This window comes from Pristiophorus japonicus, chromosome 3 (assembly GCF_044704955.1).
Source record: "Pristiophorus japonicus isolate sPriJap1 chromosome 3, sPriJap1.hap1, whole genome shotgun sequence".
Classification (NCBI taxonomy): domain Eukaryota; kingdom Metazoa; phylum Chordata; class Chondrichthyes; family Pristiophoridae; genus Pristiophorus; species Pristiophorus japonicus.
In genome coordinates this window covers 320,576,018-320,599,169 of record NC_091979.1, presented here as the reverse complement: position 1 = coordinate 320,599,169, position 23,152 = coordinate 320,576,018, and positions in this window count along the sequence as shown.

The following is a 23,152-nucleotide window of genomic DNA, read 5'->3' as shown; positions in this document are numbered from 1 at the left end:
ACTCGGTTGATTCCGGAGATGAGGGGGTTGACTTATGAAGATATGTTGGGCCTATACACATTGGAGATCAGAAGAATGAAAGGTGATCTTATTGAAACTTATAAGATAATGAGGGGGCTCAACAAGGTGGATGCAGAGAGGATATTTCCATGCATAGGGGAAACTAAATCTCAGGGAGCTGCCCATTTAAAACTGAGAAGAGGAGAAATTCTCTCAGAGGGTTGTAAATCTATGGAATTCTCTGCCCCAGAGAGCTGTGGAGGCTGGGTCATTGAATATATTTAAGGTGGAGATAGACAGATTTTTGAGCGATATGGGTTATGGGGAGCGGGCGGGGAAGTGGAGCTGAGTCCATGATCAGATCAGCCATGATCTTATTGAATGGCGGAGCAGGCTCGAGGGACCAAATGGTCTACTCCTGCTCCTATTTCTTATGTTCTTATATAACAGAAGATTGCAGTCAATTTGAAATACTAAAAAAACCCAAAAAAAGATTTGTATTAATATAGCACCTTTCATGACCTCAGGATATCCCAAAGTGCTTTACAGCCAATGAAGTACTTTTGGAGTGTAGTCACTGTTGTAATGTAGGAAATGTAGCAGGCAATTTGCGCACAGCAAGCTCCACAAACAGGAAAGTGATAATGACCAGATAATCTGTTTTTGGTGATGTTGGTTGAAGGATACCTGGGAGAATAATGCCAAGAGGTCTATTACGTCCACCTGAGAGTGTTGACGGAGACTCATCCAAAAGAAGGTATGTCCAAAAGTACAGCACTCCCTCAGTACTGCGTTGGAGTGTCAGCATAGATTTTGTGCTCCAGTCTCTGGAGTGAGACTTGAACTGACAACCTTCTGACTCAAGAAAGCTATCACTGAGCCACAGCTGACACCGACTGCTCAATTGCCCACTTCCTCAAATATCTATCCAATTCTCTCTTAACTTTTTCCACATTAGTTGCCCCCATTCCACATTCATCACCCTGTGCATAAAGTTTTGAATCTAAACTCAATTCTCCTTCCCTCTTCTAAGCTTGAGCCTGTGTCGTTTGGTTTCAGAGTTTCTGACAATTGCAAACATATTAATGGGGTTTCATTTATCTATTCCTTTAAGAATCTTGAGTAATCTCCCCCTCCCACCTGAGCCATCTCTTTTTAAAAAGTAAACAATCGTAAGGTCTGCATAGGACTAATTAGCAATCTTGTTGTGCGAGGGCCCCTGCGGAAGAGTGACCATAATATGGTAGAATTCTTTATTAAGATGGAGAGTGACAGTGTTAATTCAGAGACTAGGGTCCTGAACTTAAGGAAAGGTAACTTCGATGGTATGAGACGTGAATTGGCTAGAGTAGACTGGAAAATTATACTTAAAGGGTTGACAGTGGATAGGCAATGGCAAACATTTATAGATCACTTGGATGAACTTCAACAATTGTACATCCCTGTCTGGAGTAAAAATAAAACTGGGAAAGTGGCTCAACCGTGGCTAACAAGGGAAATTAGGGGTAGTGTTAAATCCAAGGAAGAGGCATATAAATTGGCCAGAAAAAGCAGCAAACCTGAGGACTGGGAGAAATGTAGAATTCAGCAGAGGAGGACAAATGGTTTAATTAGGAGGGGGAAAATAGAGTATGAGAGTAAGCTTGCAGGGAACATAAAAACTGACTGCAAAAGCTTCTATAGATATGTGAAGAGAAAAAGATTAGTGAAGACCAACGTAGGTGCTTTGCAGACAGAATTGGGTGAATTTAGAATGGGGAACAAAGAAATGGCAGAACAATTGAACAAATATTTTGGATCTGTCTTCACTAAGGAAGACACAAATAACCTCTCGGAAATACTAAGGGTTTGAAGGTCTAGCGAAAAGGAGGAACTGAAGGAAATCCTTATTAGTCAGGAAATTGTGTTAGGGAAATTGATGGAATTGAAGGCCGATAAATCCCCAGGGCCTGATAGGCTGCATCCCAGAGTACTTAAGGAAGTGGCCCTAGAAATAGTAGATGCATTGTTGATCATTTTCCAACATTCTATTCTCGCTAGATCAGTTCCTATGGACTGGAGGGTAGCTAATGTAATGCCATTTTTTTTTTAAAAAGGGAGAGAGAAAACAGGGAATTATAGACCGGTTAGCCTGACATTGGTGGTGGGGAAAATGTTGGAATCAATTATTAAAGATGAAATAGCAGCATATTTTGAAAGCAGTGACAGGACTAGTCCTAGTTAGCATGGATTTATGAAAGGGAAATCATGCTTGACAAATCTCGTAGAATTTTTTGAGGATGTAACTAGTAGAGTGTACAAGGGAGAACCAGTGGATGTGGTGTATTTGGGCTTTCAAAAGGCTTTTGACAAGGTCCTACACTAGAGATGAATGTGCAAAATTAAAGCACATGATATTGGGGGTAATGTACTGATGTGGATAGAGAACTGGTTGGCAGAGAGCCGGAATAAACGGGTCCTTTTCAGAATGGCAGGCAGTGATCAGTGGGTTGCCGCAGGGTTCAGTGCTGGGACCCCAGCTATTTACAATATACATCAATGATTTAGATGAAGGAATTAAATGTAATATCTCCAGGTTTTCAGATGACACTAAGCTGGGTGGCAGTGTGAGCTGTGAGGAGGATGCTAAGAGGCTGCAGGGTGACTTGGACAGGTTAGGTGAGTGGGAAAATGCATGGCAGATGCAATATAATGTGGATAAATGTGAGGTTATCCACTTTGGTGGCAAAAACAGGAAGGCAGAATATTATCTGAGTGGTGACAGATTAGGAAAAGGGGAGGTTCAATGAGACCTGGGTGCCATGGTACATCAGTCATTGAAGTTTGGCATGCAGGTACAGCAGGCGGTGAAGAAGGCAAATGGCATGTTGGCCTTCATAGCTAGAGGATTTGAATATAGGAGCAGGGAGGTCCTACTGCAGTTGTACAGAGCCTTGGTGAGGCCACACCTGGAATATTGTGTTCAGTTTTGGTCTCCTAATCTGAGGAAAGACGTTCTTGCTATTGGGGGAGTACAGCGAAGGTTCACCAGACTGATTCCCGGGATGGCAGGACTGACATATGAGGAGAGACTGGATCAACTGGGCTTGTATCCACTGGAGTTTAGAAGAATGAGAGGGGATCTCTTAGAAACATATACAATTCTGACAGGATTGGACAGGTTAGAGGCAGGAAGAATGTTCCTGTTGCTGGGGAGTTCCAGAACCAGGGGTCACAGTCTAAGAATAAGGGGTAAGCCATTTAGGACCAAGATGAAGAGAAACTTCTTCACTCAGAGAGTTGTTAACCTGTGGAATTCTCTACTGCAGAAAGTTGTTGAGGCCAGTTCGTTAGGTATATTCAAAAGGGAGTTAGATATGGCCCTTACGGCTAAAGGGATCAAGGGGTATGGAGAGAAAGCAAGAAAGGGGTACTGAGGTTGAATGATCAGCCATGATCTTATTGAATGGCAGTGCAGGCTTGAAGGGCCAAATGGCCTGCTCCTGCACCTAATTTCTATGTTTCTATGTTTCTATACGTCTTCAACTAAGTTGGGTATCAGTTTGGTTGCTGTTCTCTGCAACTAAATACTTACATTAAATATAATATCTTGTTTTGAAAGATATCAAGTGCTTCAATCTGCCAATTATTTTTATGACAGTTATGTAGGCAAATGTGGCAGCCATTTGTGCATCTGCAATGTCCCTCAAATGTAATGACATGCATGACCAGTTAATTTGTGTTGGAGGAGGAATGTTAGCCAGGTCACCTGGGAGAACTCCCTACTCTTTGAATAGTGACATGGGATCTTCATGAACACATTGGTCTATGTTTCATTCAGAGGATGACACCTCAGCATTTCGTTGGAGTGCCAGCCTAGATTATGCACTTAAGTCATGCTATGAGACTTGAATTGATAACCTTCTGCTCCATAATCGGTCCAAGTCAGCATGAATTTATGAAAGGGAAATCATGCTTGACCAATCTTCTAGATTTTTTGAGGATGTAACTAGTAGAGTGGACAAGGGAGAATTAGTGGATGTGGTGTATTTGGACTTTCAAAAGGCTTTTGACAAGGTCCCACACAAGAGATTAGTGTGCAAAATTAAAGCACATGGTATTGGGGGTAATGTATTAATGTGGATAGAGAACTGTTTGGCAGACAGGAAGCAGAGAGTCGGAATAAATGGGTCCTTTTCAGAATGGCAGGCAGTGACTAGTGGGGTGCCGCAGGGCTCAGTGCTGGGACCCCAGCTATTTACAATATACATTAATGATTTAGACGAAGGAATTGAATGTAATATCTCCAAGTTTGGAGATGACACTAAGCTGGGTGGCAGTGTGAGCTGTGAGGAGGATGCTAAGAGGCTGCAGGGTGACTTGGACAGGTTAGGTGTGTGGGCAAATGCATGGCAGATGCAGTATAATGTGGATAAATGTGAGGTTATCCACTTTGGTGACAAAAACAGGAAGGCAGAATATTATCTGAATGGTGGCAGATTAGGAAAAGGGGAGGTGCAACGAGACCTGGGTGTCATGGTACATTAGTCATTGAAAGTTGGCAAGCAGGTACAGCAGGCGATGAACAAAGCAAATGGAAGAAATGGCCTTCATAGCTAGGGGATTTGAGTATAGGAGCAGGGAGGTTTTGCTGCAGTTGTACAGAGCCTTGGTGAGGCCAAACCTGGAATATTGTGTTCAGTTTTGGTCTCCTAATCTGAGGAAGGACGTTCTTGCTATTGAGGGAGTGCAGCGAAGGTTCACCAGACTGATTCCCGGGATGACAGGACTGACATATGAGGAGAAATTGGATCAACTGGACTTGTATTCACTGGAGTTTAGAAGAATGAGAGGGGATCTCATAGAAACATATAAAATTCTGATGGGATTGGACAGGTTAGATGCAGGAAGAATGTTCCCGATGTTGGGGAAGTCCAGAACCAGGGGTCACAGTCTAAGGATAAGGGGTAAGCCATTTAGGACCGAGATGAGAAGAAACTTTTTCACTCAGAGAGTTGTTAACCTGTGGAATTCTCTACTGCAGAAAGTTGTTGAGGCCAGTTCATTAGCTATATTCAAAAGGGAGGTAGATATGGCCCTTATGGCTAAAGGGATCAAGGGGTATGGAGAGAAAGCAGGAAAGAGGTGCTGAGGCTGAATGATCAGCCATGATCTTATTGAATGGTGGTGCAGGCTCGAAGGGCCGAATGGCCTACTCCTGCACCTATTTTCTATGTTTCTATATTTCCTCTGCCATGTGGCATTCATGAAATGGCATAAGAGTATCTAGTTGTCAGTGGCAGTCCTGTGCTATCACGTAACCCTGTAAAGGGTGGCTGTACCTGCTACTGAAAGCAGTGACTTCACATTGACTCCAGCAAAGGAGATCTCCGACACTGGTGCAGATCCATCATGGTCAGCCAGAGATACAGGTAGTGGTCCTTCAGAATCTCCGCAGTTAACCACTTGGCTAGGCATCCACCCACTTGTTGTATTTCTTCAACTATGAGTGTGTTTAATAGATGCACGCGTAAGTGACATAGAAGCTCACAACACAAGGGGAAAGTGTAGCAGGCATTCACATTAAACCACCTGTGCAAATAGCTGAATAAAATTTATTCTCTAATGTATTTTGCTGTGCAGAAAATACTTCATCAGTTGTGAGACACGAGGCAGCTTTGCCCTCTGTACCTTCAGGCTGCCATATCCTTTTCCTTGTGCTCCATTAGTGTAAACCCACCTTGATAAGCAACATTTTGACTTTTTTTATCAGCTTTGTGAGTCTTTTTAAATGATTTTTTACTCAGAATTTTCAAAGTAAAACCTGGACTAATAACAGATTGTGCTCTATCCCGATGTAACGCCACTTTAGATTTACATCGACAGTACTTTTTCATTCTAATTAATGAAACAGGAATGTCAGGCCCCAAGGCTTCAGACTTGTCTAATTAATTCAGTCACACAATTACTATACATGTCATTCAACTAAACGAGAGGTATAGCAAGCCAAGAGCTAAGGTTTAGATCCGGACAGTTGTAATAGGAAATGCAATTAAGTCATGTTTTTTGATAATATGTCAAATGAAAACATAAAACCAATTGAACTGTAAGAACTTCCACCTTATCTGCCACCAAGCTTCTTGCATCTTCATTTTTATGGTGACTGACCAGTACTGAACATGTTTTGAACTGTTGCAAACTGAAGTAATTTAATGCCTGCCTGATATGGTGCAATGGACTGTTTTGCCTGCTTGTATAGAGGCTTCCCATAATGGAACTATTCCATTGAAGATACCCATTGATTCCCCTGGAGGGCAGAAGTGCTACATCCTATTCCATAGAATGAATAGTGCTCCAGCATAAAACATGTTCTCTCCCTGGACTGGATGGAGGTTAACATTAAATGATTGGATATATAAAATGGTTCAGAATCCCTGATTATAATTTTAATAAGTGTGTTAAAGAAGTTTCTTTCAAGTTATAGTTTGCTTGTTAAAGAAGAAAAAATAGCATGTGACTCCTCATGGATGTCCCAAAACACGTTACAGCCAATAAGTCACTTTGGAAGTACAGTTACTGTTATGTAGGCAACCTCAGCAGCCAGTTTTCACACACGGTCCCATAAATAGCAAACGAATTACCATTTTCTTGTTGATTGAAGACTCTTGCTTGAATAATGCAAAAAAAAGATCTTTCCATCCACCTGTGCCTCCATTTAACATCTCATCTAAAATACATCACCTCCAATGGATGCAGCAATCCCGCTGTGCAGCACTGAAGATTTAACCAGATAAACGATTCAATTCCGCCGTGGGGCTTGAACACGCATGTTCAACCAGACAACCGCACAACCATCTAAACCAAGCTGACTCTTTGCTTTGTTTTTTTGCAAAAAGGAACCACGAACAAAATTGCAGTTGTGGAATTGAGATTAGTCTGCACTTGTGATGTAAGACAGGGATCAGAAAGGATTAGTGGAATACATATTTCTCTTGGAAAAAACCTTACGTAATATGATATTCTTTTGTTCCGCAGATTAAACGATGTATTTCTAACATTTCTGAATATTTTAGTGCAAATTCTATGTCTAGAAATTTTAACATGAAAGCATTTTTATTTAATTGTAGCAATTAGATTTACTTCATCATTCACAAGGTGCAAATAATTCATAATGTGCATAAATCAACAAATACTTTTTCCATTGCACTTAGCCGAACAGGTAGGATTCATAAAAATATCCTTTTTCCCAAAAAAGGACAGTTGCACATAAATATATTTGAAACTTATTTTTTTATTTACAGTTTAAGATGTAACAGCGCTAAAAAAATATAGGAAATGTTGAAACAGAAAATGCTTTTGGTACAATCTAGATGTTTTCCCATATGAATTAAAGGACATGGAACAAAAGCTAGGAGTTCTGTGGATTAGTAGAGAAATTCAAATTAAATTGAGATGTGAAAAATATTCTGGCCTCTTGTGCATCCTTGATTTTCTTGGCTTCACCAAAGGTGACCGTGCCTTCAGCCGTCTCAGCCCTAAGCTCTGGAATTCTCTCCCTAAACCTCTCTGCATCTCTACCTCTCTCTCCTTCTTTTAGGAGGATCAAGGGGTATGGCAAGAAAGCAGGAATGGGGTACTGAAGTTGCATGTTCAGCCATGAACTCATTGAATCGCGGTGCAGGCTCGAAGGGCCGAATGGCCTACTCCTTGCACCTATTTTCTATGTTTCTATGTTTCTGTGTTTAAGTCGTGACTTGAACCCTACCTCTTTGACCAAGCTTTTGTTCATCTGTCCTAATATCTCTTTATGTGGCTCAGTGTCAAATTTTATCTGATAATGCTCCCATGAAGCGCCTTGGGACATTTTACTACGTTAAAGGCGCTATATAATTACAAGTTGTTGGTGCTGGTAAATAAAATAGTGAGGAAACTAAATTAAATTAGAAAGGCTAAAAAGACGGCATGAAAAAGACTGGCAGGTAAATAAAGGAAAATAGTTAATTCTAAACAGAAGGGTGGAGCTGATAGAGGATGAAAAGTGAAATCTTATGGAGGATGAAGAAATGGTGGAGATACTAAGGCCTAGAAATTCGGGGGTATAGCGCCAGCTGTTAAGGCCGGTTTTATGGAAAAAAACTGACGTCCACTTCCAGTATTTGTTTAGCTTCATCTGATACAGGAGTTAGGCCATTAACATATTCAAATAAGGGGCCTCAAGCTTGCTTCTACACCCAAATCTGCCTTGTGTCTGTGGCAGCCAACGCGAGTGGTGTTTACTCCCGGGAAAGCAAAAAAATGAAAAAAAGGGAAGCAGGTACCATTATCATCACTGACCTCACTCCCGACTCCGAATTCCAGGCCCTTTCCGGTCTCCTCCCAATGCTGGTCCCGGATCCTGACCTCCCCTCTGATTGTGGCCATGACCTCCCTCCTGATCCTGGCTTCGCATCCCAACGTACCTCACAGTCCGTGCAGGGCATTCAGCCGTCAAGCGCTGCGCTGAACCGCCACAATAACGATAATGAGCAAGCAGCATCACGTTCCGGTGCTGCCTGCGCCCTTTTTTCTGGTTGGCCGTTAACCTCGGTCCCGTATTGGACCGGCCGTTTCCGGGCCTAATTGAATTTCTCGGCCTAAGTTAGTATTTTGCCTCTGGCTTCATAGAATTGTGTGGTAGTTGGAATGCAAGGGCACAAGAGATACAATTCTATAATCTACCAAGAGAGAGGTAGTCAGGTGACCCTTTCCTCCTTTGATCACAAGGTGGTCCAGCTCTTGGCTCCGCCTTGTCGGCAACTACAGAGGCTGTCTGATCCTACATGCTTGCCGCCACGTGCAGGCAGTGGAGTGGGGCAATCAATGTGTTGCAGATGCCTATTGATCAACGTGGTAGCCAACCTAATAGCACCAATTCGATCAGCGAAGCTGCAGGTATGGATTCTCTTGAAGCCATCCCCAAGCATCTGGCAGCTGTGAGTCAGAGAGAGCCCCCACCATCCTGGAACATGTACAGCAGCAGCTGTCTGAGTATTCTTCAGAGATGCCAAGACTGGCATGAGGGCCTCGCTTGAGGCGCCTTTGTAGATGTCACATGCTTCGTGGCAGTCTAGAGTTCTACAAATTCATCCACCAGCACTATGCAGATGCAAGTAGTATCAAGAGCTACTACCAGGAGAGTTGCAAGGGCACAGAATGTACTCAGAATGGGTGGGGGACTTCAATGTCCATCTCCAAGATTGACTCGGTAGCACCATCACTGACTGAGCTGGCTGAGTCCTGAAGGACATAGCTGCCAGACTTGGCTTGTGGTAGATGGTGAGAGAACCAAAACAAAGGAAAAACCTACTTGACCTCGTCCTCACCAATCTACTTGTCGCAGATGCATCTGTCCATGACAGCATTTGTAGCAATGATCACCGCACTGTCCTTGTGGAGACGAAGTACCGTCTTCACATTGAGGACATCCTCCATCGTGTTCCATGGCACTACCACTGTGCTAAATGGGATAGATTCAGAACAGATCTAGCAGCTCAAAACCGGATATCCATGAAGTTCAGATGATGGCAATGAGTGCGGAGAGCATTGGACCTTACCCGATCACTCCTGGACACCATCAGTGAGGTGGGTGGTGACGTATCGGGACTGTCTGGAGAAGTAACAGCACGCTCGCGAGAAATGGGAAAACTGTCCGGAATCATGAGGGAGGGAATCTCTCAGGCAGCTAAGACAATATCCGGGAACATTAGGGAGGGAATGTTGCAGATAGTTGAGACACTGTCAGGGCACATGAGGGAGGGAATGTCGGAGGTAGCTGCTGCAATAAGGGAACACACCCAGACCCTGCGCCCATTGACTGAATCAACTGCCACTCCCACTCCAATCCCCACACCAACCTCTGAAGAGGCCCAAGCCGGGCCTTCCGCATTACAGCCTGCCCATGCCCCCCAACAAGAAGTGCACATTAACCGAGATGCTTGAAAGAATAAGCTTGGTACCAACCCGAGAAACGCTGTGCCACTGCCTGCGGGCAGGAGTGGAGTCACCAAGACCGAGCGCAGCGGGTGGTCTTAGAATAAGGTGGAGGAGAGATGGGTGCAGCCTTTGATTGCTGCTGTTGTTATTGTTGGTGTTACTGTTGTAACTGTTCTCAAATTAAAAGTTTTTTGTATTGATGTAAATTTACAAGTTTAAAAGTTTGTAAGTGATCTTAAAGTTTGTAAGTGATCTTAACTGAATAGTTTAAAGTTTGATGCAAAAATATTTTTATTAAAGTTATGTTAAGTGCAAAATTTTGAATAAAATATATTTTAAATTATAACTGAATCATTTATATTATTTGTTCCATTAACACAACACAACATTACGGAACAGGTCCAAACAGTAAACATGATCCATGTGGAATAGTTGCCGCTGAGCCTTCAGGCAGCAAAAGGTTCACGGATGAGCTGCTGGCACAAGGCTCGAGCAATCGTTAAAGGGGCACGATGGTCCACTCTCCGCCGCCGTCGTGTTCCGGGTTCAGGTAGTCGCATGGCTTCCTCGTCCTCGTCCTCCTCCTCATCATCTGCATCATCCCCCTCATCATCAGCCTCGCTCACCTCAGGTGGGTCTTCTACTATCAGCTGCTGCTGGCTCATGATAGCTAAGTTGTACAGCATGCAGCAAATAACAGTGAACCGATCGACAGTCTCAGGGGAGTATTGCAAGTAGCCTCCGGAATGGTCCAGGCATCGGAAACGCTGCTTCAAGATGCCAATGGTCCGCTTTATTATGCTGCGCATCGCAATATGTGTGACATGTTGTATTCCCGCACAGCTTCCGTCCGGGTTACGCGTCATGAGCCAGGTGGAGGGGCCGTACCCTTTCTCCCCCAGCAGCCAGCTCGGCCCTTCTGGCTGCTGCTGAAACATGCCGCAGGATAAAAGCATCATGCGGCTGCGAGAGGCGGCGGCAGATCGGAGGCGGGAGCTCGAGGTGCGTGGAGAGGCCTATAAAGGCCCAGCTTGTGCAGCTCCAGCCGGGAGAAAAAGCAAAAAAGTAGTAGAAAGGAATCAAAAGGTGACTTCACAGACAAAGGGGTAAGTGATTGACTGGTGATTGGTGAGTAGCTTTATTTTTACTTTCTAATATCAGTAAGTAACCTGTTAACATTGTTGTCGCCAAATTAAGTGTATCTAAGGGTTAAGTCATGGCAGGAGAGCTCGGTCACGTGATATGCTCCTCCTGTACCATGTGGGAACTCAGGGACACTTCCGGTCTCCCTGACGACTACGTGTGCGGGAAGTGTATCCGCCTCCAGCTCCTGACAGACCACGTTGCGGAATTGGAGCTGAGGGTGAATTCACTCTGGAGCATCCACGATGCTGAGAATGACGTGATAAGCACGTGTAGCGAGTTGGTCTTACCGCAGATGAAGGGTCCACAGCCAGCTAGGGAATGAAAGACCAGCAGGAAGAGCAGTGCAAGGAAGGTAGTGCAGGGGTCCCCTGCGGTCATCCCCCTGCAAAACAGATACACTGCTTTGAGTACTGTTGGGGAGGATGACTCATCAGCGGAGGGCAGCAGCAGCCAAGTTCATGGCACCGTGGCTGGCTCTGTTGCACAGGAGGGCAGGAAAAAGAGTGGGAGAGCAATAGTGATAGGGGATTCAATTGTAAGGGGAATAGATAGGCGTTTCTGCGGCCGCAACCGAGACTCCAGGATGGTATGTTGCCTCCCTGGTGCAAGGTTCAAGGAAGTCTCGGAGCGGGTGCAGGACATTCTGAAAAGGGAGGGAGAACAGACAGTTGTCGTAGTGCACATTGTTAGGTTAAAAAAAGGGATGAGGTCCTACGAAACGAATTTAAACAGCTAGGAGCTAAATTAAAAAGTAGGACCTCAAAAGTAGTAATCTTGGGATTGCTACCAGTGCCACGTGCTAGTCAGAGTAGGAATCGCAGGATAGCGCAGATGAATACGTGGCTTGAACAGTGGTGCAGCAGGGAGGGATTCAAATTCCTGGGGCATTGGAACCGGTTCTGGGGGAGGTGGGACCAGTACAAACCGGATGGTCTGCACCTGGGCAGGACCAGAACCAATGTCCGAGGGGGAGTGTTTGCTAGTGCTGTTGGGGAGGAGTTAAACTAATATGGCAGAGGTATGGGAACCAATGCAGGGAGACAGAGGGAAACAAAATGGAGACAGAAGCAAAAGACAGAAAGGAGATGAGTAAAAGTGGAGGGCAGAGAAACCCAAGGCAAAAAACAAAAAGGGCAATGTACAGCAAAATTCTAAAGTGTCAAAGTGTAATAAAAAGGCAAGCCTGAAAGCTCGGTGCCTCAATGCGAGGAGTATTCGGAACCCAGGAGAGGGCTCTGAGCTAGTTAGAGTGGCTGAGAGTGCAGATGAACAGGACCCATAGAAAGAATGCAAAAGGCAGGAGGCAACAGAGCAGAGTAGCACTGGGGTAAGTGTGAACCACAAGATGATAGGAAGGGACAATATGTATGAATATAAAGGGGCTGCAGGAGGGGTCAAAACTAAAAATCATCGTTTAAAAGCTAGTATTAAAACACTTTACCTAAACGCGCGCAGCATTCGAAATAAAGTAAATGAGTTGACGGCACAAATCATTACAAATGGGTATGATTTGGTGGCAATTACAGAAACGTGGTTGCAGGGTGGCCAAGACTGGGAATTAAACATACAGGGGTATCTGACAATTCGGAAGGATAGACAAGAAGGGAAGGAGGTGGGTAGCTCTGTTAATAAAGGATGATATCAGGGCAGTTGTGAGAGACGATATTGGCTCTAATGAACAAAATGTTGAATCACTGTGGTGATTAGAGATAGTAAGGGGAAAAAGTCACTGGTGGGTGTAGTTTATAGGCCCCCAAATAATAACTTCACGGTGGGGCGGACAATAATGAAAGAAATAATAGAGGCATGTGAAAAAGGAACGGCAGTAATCATGGGGGATTTTAACCTACATATTGATTGGTCAAATCAAATCGCACGGGGTAGCCTGGAGGAGGAATTCATAGAATGCATATGGGATTGTTTCTTAGAACAGTATGTAAGAGAACCGACAAGGGAACAAGCTATCTTAGATCTGGTCCTGTGTAATGAGACAGGAGGAATAAACGATCTCCTAGTAAAAGATCCTCTCGGAATGAGTGAACACAGTATGGTTGAATTTGTAATACAGATTGAGGGTGAGGAAGTAGTGTTTCAAACGAGCATACTATGCTTAAACAAAGGGGACTACAGTGGGATGAGGGCAGAGTTAGCTAAAGTAGACTGGAAACACAGACTAAACGGTGGCACAATTGAGGAACAGTGGAGGACTTTTAAGGAGCTCTTTCATAGTGCTCAACAAAAATATATTCCAGTGAAAAAGAAGGGCGGTAAGAGAAGGGATAACCAGCCGTGGATAACCAAGAAAATAAAGGAGAGTATCAAATTAAAAACCAATGCGTATAAGGTGGCCAAGGTTAGTGGGAAACTAGAAGATTGGGAACATTTTAAACGATAGCAAAGAATGACTAAGAAAGCAATAAAGAAAGGAAAGATAGATTACAAAAATAAACTTGCGCAAAACATAAAAACAGATAGTAAAAGCTTTTACAGGTATATAAAACAGAAGAGAGTGACTAAAGTAAATGTCCTTATTGGTTCAAAATCTATCTGTGATTTGAATACATTCAATGAGCTAGCCTCAACTGCTTTCCTTGGGCAGAGAATTCCACAGATTCACAACCCTCTGGGAGAAGAAATTCCTTCTCAACTCGGTTTTAAATTGGCTCCCCCGTATTTTGAGGCTGTGCCCCCTAGTTCTAATCTCCCTGACCAGTGGAAACAACCTCTCTGCCTCTATCTTGTCTATCCCTTTCATTATTTTAAATGTTTCTAGAAGATCACCCCTCATCCTTCTGAACTCCAACGAGTAAAGACCCAGTCTACTCAATCGATCATCATAAGGTAACCCCCTCATCTCCGGAATCAGCCTAGTGAATCATCTCTGTACCCCCTCCAAAGCTAGTATATCCTTCCTTAAGTAAGGTGACCAAAACTGCACGCAGTACTCCAGGTGCGGCCTTACCAATACTCTGTACAGTTGCAACAGGACCTCCCTGCTTTTGTACTCCATCCCTCTCGCAATGAAGACCAACATTCCATTCGCCTTCCTGATTACCTGGTGCAACTGCAAACTAACTTTTTGGGATTCATTCACAAGGACCCCCAGGTCCCCCTGCACCGCAGCATGTTGTAATTTCTCCCCATTCAAATAATATTCCCTTTTACTGTTTTTTGTTCCAAGGTAGATGACCTCATATTTTCCGACATTGTATTCCATCTGCCAAACCTTAGCCCATTCGCTTAACCTATCTAAATCTCTTTGCAGCCTCTCTGTGTCCTCTACACAACCCGCTTTCCCACTAATCTTTGTGTCATCTGCAAATTTCGTTACACTACACTCTGTCCCCTCTTCCAGGTCATCTATGTATATTGTAAACAGTTGTGGTCCTAGCACCGATCCCTGTGGCACACCACTAACCACCGATTTCCAACCCGAAAAGGACCCATTTATCCCGACTCTCTGCTTTCTGTTAGCCAGCCAATTCTCGATCCATGCTAATACATTTCCTCTGACTCCACATACCTTTATCTTCTGCAGTAATCTTTTGTGTGGCACCTTATTGAATGCCTTTTGGAAATCTAAATACACCACATCCATCGGTACACCTCTATCCACCATGCTCGTTATATCCTCAAAGAATTCCAGTAAATTAGTTAAACATGATTTCCCCTTCATGAATCCATGTTGCGTCTGCTTGATTGCACTATTCCTATCTAGATTTCCCGCTATTTCTTCCTTAATGATAGCTTCAATCATTTTCCCCACTACAGATGTTAAACTAACTGGCCTATAGTTACCTGCATTTTGTCTGCCCCCTTTTTTAAACAGAGGCGTTACATTAGCTGCTTTCCAATCCGATGGTACCTCCCCAGAGTCCAGAGAATTTTGGTAGATTATAACGAATGCATCTGCTATAACTTCCGCCATCTCTTTTAATACCCTGGGATGTATTTCATCAGGACCAGGGGACTTGTCTACCTTGTGTCCCATTAGCCTGTTCAGCACTACCTCCCTAGTGATAGTGATTGTCTCAAGGTCCTCCCTTCCCACATTCCCGTGACCATCAATTTTTGGCATGGTTTTTGTGTCTTCCACTGTGAAGACCGAAGCAAAATAATTGTTTAAGGTCTCAGCCATTTCCACATTTCCCATTATTAAATCCCCCTTCTCATCTTCTAAGGGACCAACATTTACTTTAGTCACTCTCTTCCGTTTTATATACCTGTAAAAGCTTTTACTATCTGTTTTTATGTTTTGCGAAAGTTTACTTTCGTAATCTATCTTTCCTTTCTTTATTGCTTTCTTAGTCATTCTTTGCTGTGATTTAAAATTTTCCCAATATTCTAGTTTCCCACTAACCTTGGCTACCTTATATGCATTGGTTTTTAATTTGATACTCTCCTTTAATTCCTTGGTTATCCACGGCTGGTTATCCCTTCTCTTACCGCCCTTCTTTTTCACTGGAATATATTTTTGTTGAGCACTATGAAAAAGCTCCTTAAAAGCCCTCCACTGTTCCTCAATTGTGCCACCGTTTAGTTTGTGTTCCCAGTCTACTTTAGCTAACTCTGCCCTCATCCCATTGTAGTCCCCTTTGTTTAAGCATAGTATGCTTGTTTGAGACACTACTTCCTCACCCTCAATCTGTATTACAAATTCAACCATACTGTGATCACTCATTCCGAGAGGATCTTTTACTAGGAGATCGTTTATTCTTCCTGTCTCATTACACAGGACTAGATCTAAGATAGCTTGCTCCCTTGTAGGTTCTGTAACATACTGTGCTAAGAAACAATCCCGTATGCATTCTATGAATTCCTCCTCCAGGCTACCCCATGCAATTTGATTTGACCTATCGATATGTAGGTTAAAATCCCCCATGATTACTGCCGTTCCTTTTTCACATGCCTCTATTATTTCCTTGATTATTGTCCGCCCCACCGTGAAGTTATTATTTGGGGGCCTATTAACTACGCCCACCAGTGACTTTTCCCCCTTACTACCTCTAATCTCCACCCACAATGATTCAACATTTTGTTCATTAGAGCCAATATCATCTCTCACAACTGCCCTGATATAATCCTTTATTAACAGAGCTACCCCACCTCCTTTCCCTTCTTGTCTATCCTTCTGAATTGTCAGATACCCCTGTATGTTTAATTCCCAGTCTTGGCCACCCTGCAACCACGTTTCTGTAATGGCCACCAAATCATACCCATTTGTAATGATTTGCGCCGTCAACTCATTTACCTTATTTTGAATGCTGTGTGCATTTAGGTAGAGTGTTTTAATACTAGTTTTTAAACCATGATTATTAGTTTTGACCCCTCCTGCAGCCCCTTTATATTCATACATATTGTCCCTTCCTATCACCTTGTGGTTTACACTTACCCCAGTGCTACTCTGCTCTGTTGCCTCCTGCCTTTTGCATTCTTTCTTGGGGTCCTGTTCCTCTGCGCTCTCACACATTCTAGCTAGCTCAGAGCCCTCTCCTGGGTTCCGAATACCCCTCTCATTGAGGTACCGAGCTTTCAGGCTTGCCTTTTTATTACACTTTGACCCTTTAGAATTTTGCTGTGCCTTGGCCCTTTTTGATTTTTGCCTTGGGTTTCTCTGCCCTCCACAGAGTATTCCTTGGGTAGTGCAAAAAGGAGGTGGAGACTCATGACACCACGTCTCTGCCCCCTTTTCCTTGCCCAAGGACCTTCCTTTGGCCTCATTATCCTGAGTCTCCCCTTGGCAGAGTAAACAGAGTTGTGCTCACTGGTGGTGGACCTTATTCCTTGTGCCCAGTCTGGTCAATCGGAAGTTCTGAATAGGGCTCAAGTACAAACCTTTGGCCAGAGAGAAGGTATGTTTTTTTTCATTCAACAGAGCCAGCAGGATGGTCTTCGACTGTTTTTGGACAGCAGCCAGAGATCCTTGAAGTTGGCGGCCATTACTTCTGCTTCCAGGTTCAAGTCCCTGCATTATGGGAACATTGGATGAGGTGTAAGTGGTTTTTCCCTTGGTGGTTTCGAATCACCCTCCCTCCCTCATCCCCCCACAACAGTTCTGGACACCGGAATTATAGTAGTGAACAGAAATACACAGTTATAGCCAGATATTTCGGTCTCAACCGTCACACTGCTTTTATTCAAGTTAAAGCACACACCTGCACCCAGTAAAGCATACTCTGGTGGTGTAAAACAAACAGACACAGTACAACACACAACCCTGGCCCATCTGAGCAGGGCCCTAACGTGAAGTACACATGACTAAGACACCCCTGCTCGGTTCGATAGGGTACTTTCGAATCTGTCCTACAGAATGTGCGTACGCCTATGATCCATGCAGAAAACCTCCCCACTAAACCCCTAAGGCTTGGTTGGGACACACGACATGCCTTCACACTATGCGGTGGTCTTAAAGATGTGTAGGCTGGGATAAATGCTCACCAATTACCACTCTGGCTTACTCGCTGCTTCTCCCGATGAGTGAGGCTCTCTTTGTTCGTAGATGGTGTTTCTTCTCTCCGTCCCAGACGAAGTGTCTGGTCTTTGAGTGTATTGAATGAAGCAAGCAAGCATAGAAGAGGAGAGAGAGAGAGAGATGGCGGCCAAAACTGCCTCTCTTATACCAGCAAAAGTGCTTCTTCTCGCACTAAAAGTTAGTCCTTCGCCTTAGGCAGTACAACTAAAAAACAAAAAAAACCACCTCTTCGGACGGTGTCTTTGTTGACTGTCCTGTTCCGAGGGATAAGGCTCCAACAAGTCTGGGTGGTCGATAAGCTTCCATTGTGTCTTGAGCACCGACCAATCTTCTTGAGCTCTCACTGATGGGTTCCCATTACATGACAAAGGATCCCCCCCATCAACCAGTTTCCTGCCATTTCAGCCATTGATCTATTCCTGCCCACCTGATGTGTATTCCTGTGGAACATGTTTGGACCTGTCCCATGTCATGCTGCCTGCCCTTCTGCAGTAACAGCCAAGTTAAAAGCAATGTCCAAAACTTAAAGTCCAAAAGTTTAAGTCCAAAAGTTTATGCTTTTGTTATCGATGTTTTCGCCAAATCCTTACAGTGGAAAGTGGCTTGAACCAAGAAATACAGGTGAGTTGGTGTCAGGTCAAGTAGAACATATTTCAGGTACAGAGTCTGACTTGTGCCCAGGGGAGGGGTAGCGAATCAGGGCTTGAAGTTTCTTGAGATCATTACAGCTAAGTGTTGGCCAACAGCATAAGACCTAGTAATAGTGCTGAGGTTTTGTGCCCTTTGAAATGCTCCATACTTTCGAGTTGGCCTCTTGCATTTTTATTTTAGAATTTTTAAAGAGTGATTCATAGCATTAGTGGCAACTTAAAAATTAAGTCACATAACATTATGATTAACAGTGACAAACTTTGCTTTTTGAATTTTAATTTCAATAAAGTGATGTTTTGTCAAGTACGCTGCAATCCTGAGATTGTTTCTGGGAGATGTTATTTTAGACAGTGTCTGCACTAAATTAAGGTCAGTAAGTACAGTCATAAACCAAGGGTGGCTTGTCAACTTATAATTTTCTGTGCATGTTACTTTGTGCTTATATGGTCTGGTTCAAACAAGTCTTGAAATCTACAGTAGTTAATTAAATAAAACAAATATCAAGGATTCCATAGACAGGAATAATCAAACATAACATTTTACAGTTGTAGTTCATTCTGTTGACAGTTTAATGTTTCCTGCTAAAGCAGAATCTAGGGATAAAAATTGAAAGGGATTTGCTTGCAACTGTGGCGGTAGTAATAGGACTGGAGATTGCACAAACCGTGCTGTAACTTTCCTAGAAAGCCATCCTCTGAGATTCTGCACAGGATCTTTCAAAAATGATAACTGCCCAAAAGACTTTAAGCAAAGCACTTAGTGTTGTTGTTTGAAGATGTCTGATTGGATATGCTTCAAGTTAGTGATACATGCCAGCACTTTAGACAGCCCTCTTGGTGGCAGGTTGAATCAATCAAAGATTTCTTGTTAGAGGATAGTGTCTATTCCTCAAAATCAATATGGTTTGACAAACATCGAGATCAAGCGTTCAATAGTTTTATTAAGTATATCATACATGCAATAGCACGTAAGCATGTAAAATATAGTACTTAAAATCACAACTGATGGTTCGGCGCTCAAACACAGTACAATTTTGAGCTCCATATTCCAGTCGATTATATCCTCATTACAATCTACCACTTTTTATACCTTTCTGAACTAAGTTCCTTATCAAAATGTTCCTATATGACAAACTACGCAGACCTGATTACGTCTTGTTCGTATGTATAGCTTTACAAGGTTAAACTGTATAGTAGTGATTAATGGGTAATTTTTCAATACTGCTATTGATTGACATGAGTGAAGATGTAAACATATTGCTGTCCACTTTCACCAGGTCTCTGTCATCTCTGAAGCTCCAGATTCCAGACACAACCGTCTGAGGGAAACTTCTTGCAGACATGTCTAATGTGGATTAATCAGTCTTATAAATTTAATAGCTTTCAGATCAGTACACATTTTTGTTATTTCTAACTGTATACACTCACCGCTACGAAGAAGAGAAATGGCAGATGAAAACTGTCTGAAGAAATTATTTGAGCTGTTTTTTCCATCAGATTTGCACTAGTTGCTGGTTAGTGAACGGTACCTTTTAAAACGCGATTTGATTGTTTATTTTTCTGCTGGTTATTTGTTACTCATTGAATGAACCAAAAAGTAGTTAACATTTACCATTCTGTCAATTGCATATGATTGATAATTTAACAGATAAATCAATCAGTTTATTGCCCTGCATTTTGGGGGTGTGACACTTTGAAAGCTGTGATGTGACATGTGCTAGATACAAGATTTAATTTAAAATATATGACACGTTACCATTGCATTAAATTACTGCTATATATCATTTTATAGACATTTTAGATATAGGATTACAGTCTATTATTTTCCTAGGCATGTGGCCTAGATAATGGAATGTAGACCTCAAGCTGGATCAATAGTTCTATTTACTGAACTAAATAGAAAGCAAGTATTGAACGCAATCTCGCAATTGAAATAAAGAGGGAGAAATTTTGAAGACTTTTCCACAATTATATTTTGTTGATCCTGGAAGTATTGGATTGTTTCCTGAAACAAATAGCAGAGTTTAGCATGAGTCAGTTTATCGCGACAAAAATTAAACTTCCACTTATGGCAACAGAAGCTTGTTTGTTTGTTTGTTCTATAATTACACACAATTAGGTAGCTTTATGAAAAGTTCTCTTTGACTGCATTCACACTATGGGGCTGTAAGTTAGCTCCCCAAAAAGGCTGCTTACCGGCGGAAAGTGGCAGCCAAGCAGTGGAGTCGAGTGGCCCCCCCGACTTCTGGTCCAATGTCTGCCATCAGCGAAAGTCAGCTCGGGGACTTTTCTGGTAGTCCCCACTTCTGCCCCGTCGCAGTGCGTGATCAAAGTGCACCCCCCTGATCTCCCACACCTCCAGCCAAATTCAGCTGTGAAAATCCACGTGCCACCGAGCGGTGTCCCTTGTCTTCTGTGTGTGGGGCTTGGTTGCGCGGTGCCCATTAAAGACGATGGCACACTGCCACGGCTGCCATTTTAATTTTTTGCTGGACAACTTCCAGGTCGGCCGGACAATTGTGCCCCCGGGGTCGGCTGGGCCGCCAACAGGCAGCCTGGCACCCCCTCTTGGGTGCCAGATTGCTGGCCCAGCCGAAACCCTCCCTGGTGACCCAGTGGACCTTTAGGTCCTTTAGGGAAGAGTGACCATAACATAATTGAATTCTTTATTAAGCTGGAAAGTGAAGTAGTCCAAACCGAAACTAGGGTCCTAAATCTAAACAAAGGAAACTACGAAGGTATGAGGAATGAATTGTCTATGATAGATTGAGAAGATTCATTAAAAGGCATGACGGTGGATAGGCAATGGCTAACATTTAAGGAATGTGTGCATGAAATGCAACAGTTATACATTCCTTTCTGGCGTAAAGACACAAAAGGAAAAGTGGCCCAACCATGGCTAACAAAAGAAATTAAGGATAGTATTAGATCCAAAGAGGAGTTATACAAAGTTGCCAGAAAAAGTAGCAAGCCTGAGGATTGGGAGCAGTTTAGAATTCATCAAAAAAGGACCAAGAGATTGCTTAAAAGGGGAAAATAGAGTATGAGAATAAACTTGCAAGGAACATAAAAACCGACTGCAAAAGTTTCTACAATGCATAAAAAGAAAAAGATTAGTGAAGACAAATGTAGGTCCTTTACAGTCAGAAATAAGAGAATTTATAATGGGAAACAAAGAAATTGCAGAACAATTAAATAAAGACTTCGGTTCTGTCTTCACGGAAAAGGACACAAATAAGGTCCCAGAAATGCTAGGGAACCAAGGGTCTAGTGAGCAAGAGGAATTAAAGGAAATGATTATTGGTAAGAAAATAGTGCTGGAGAAACTAATAGGACTGAGGGCCGATAAATCCCCAGGGCCTGATAATCTGCATCCCAGAGTACTAAAAGAGGTAGCCATGGAAATAGTGGCTGCATTGGTTGTCATTTTCCAAAATTCTATAGATTATGGAACAGTTCCTGCAGATTGGAGGGTGGCAAATGTAACCCCACTATTTAAAAAAGGAGGGAGAGAGAAAACAGGGATCTACAGACCGGTTAGCCTAACATCAATAGTAGGGAAAATGCTAGAGTCTATTATAAAGGATGTGATAACGGCACACTTAGAAATTATCAACAGGATTAGACAAAGTCAACATGGATTTATGAAAGGAAAATCATGTTTGACAAACCTACTCGAGTTATTTGAGGATGTAATTGACAGAATAGTTAAGGGAGAACCAGTAGATGTAGTGTATTTGGATTTTCAGAAGGCCTTTGATAAAATCCCACATAAGAGGTTAGTGTGCAAAATTAAAGCACATAGGATTGGGGGTAATGTATTGGTATGGATTGAAAATTGGTTAACTGACAGGAAACAGAGAGTAGGAATAAATGGGTCTCTTTCGGGGTGGTGGGCAGTGACTAGTGGGGTACCACAGGGCTCAGTGCTTGGGCCCCAGCTATTCACAATATATATGAATGATTTGGATGAGGGAACCAAATGTAATATTTCCAAGTTTGCTGACGACACAAAACTAGATGGGATTGTGAGTTGTGAGGAGGATGCAAAGACCCTGCAAGGTGATTTAGATAGGTTGAGTGAGTGGGCAAAAGACCAAGATCCGTCTAGTTCACCTTCTACCACCCTGATGGTCGCATGCTACAATGATAATGGAATCGTTGACTAAGCAGGGCAATCAATTTCTATGAATTAGTCTAAAACTAATTGCAAATTTCTATCACACTGTCGGTATATGTGTGGGCAAGAGGAGGAGTGTAGTTCTTCGAACATTAAGCTTAAGGCGTGCAAGTGGTCAGAGCATATGAGTTTCACTCTGCATGTGGCCATGGTGTGTGACCTGGGAGTAATTTCATCATCATCATAGGCAGTCCCTTGGAATCGAAGAGGACTTGCTTCCACTCCCAAAGTGAGTTCTTTGATGGCTGAACATTTCGATATGAGAGCCACAGACCCTGTTACAGGTGGGACAGACATTCGTCGAGAGAAGGGGTGGGTGGGGCTGGTTTGCCGTGCGCTCCTGCCGATGCCTGCACTTGGCCTCTTCTTGCTCTTTGTGTTGAGACTCAAAGATGCATTTTCTCCACCTCGGGCGGTCTGCGGCCAGGGTCTCCCAGGTGTCACTGGTGATGTCACACTTTACCAGGGAGGCTTTGAGGGTGTCCTTATAACGTTTCCGCTGTCCTCCTTTGGCTCGTTTACCATGAAGGAGCTCCACATAAAGCATTTGCTTAGGGAGTCTCGTATCTGGCATACGAACTATGTGGCCTGCCCAGCGAAGCTGATCGAGTGTGGTCAGTGCTTCAATACTGGGGAGGTTAGCCTGGTCGAGGACACTGATGTTGGTGCACCTGTCCTCCCAGGGGATTTGCAGGATCTTGCGGAGACATCGTTGGTGATATATCTCCAGCGACTTGAGGTGCCTTCTATACA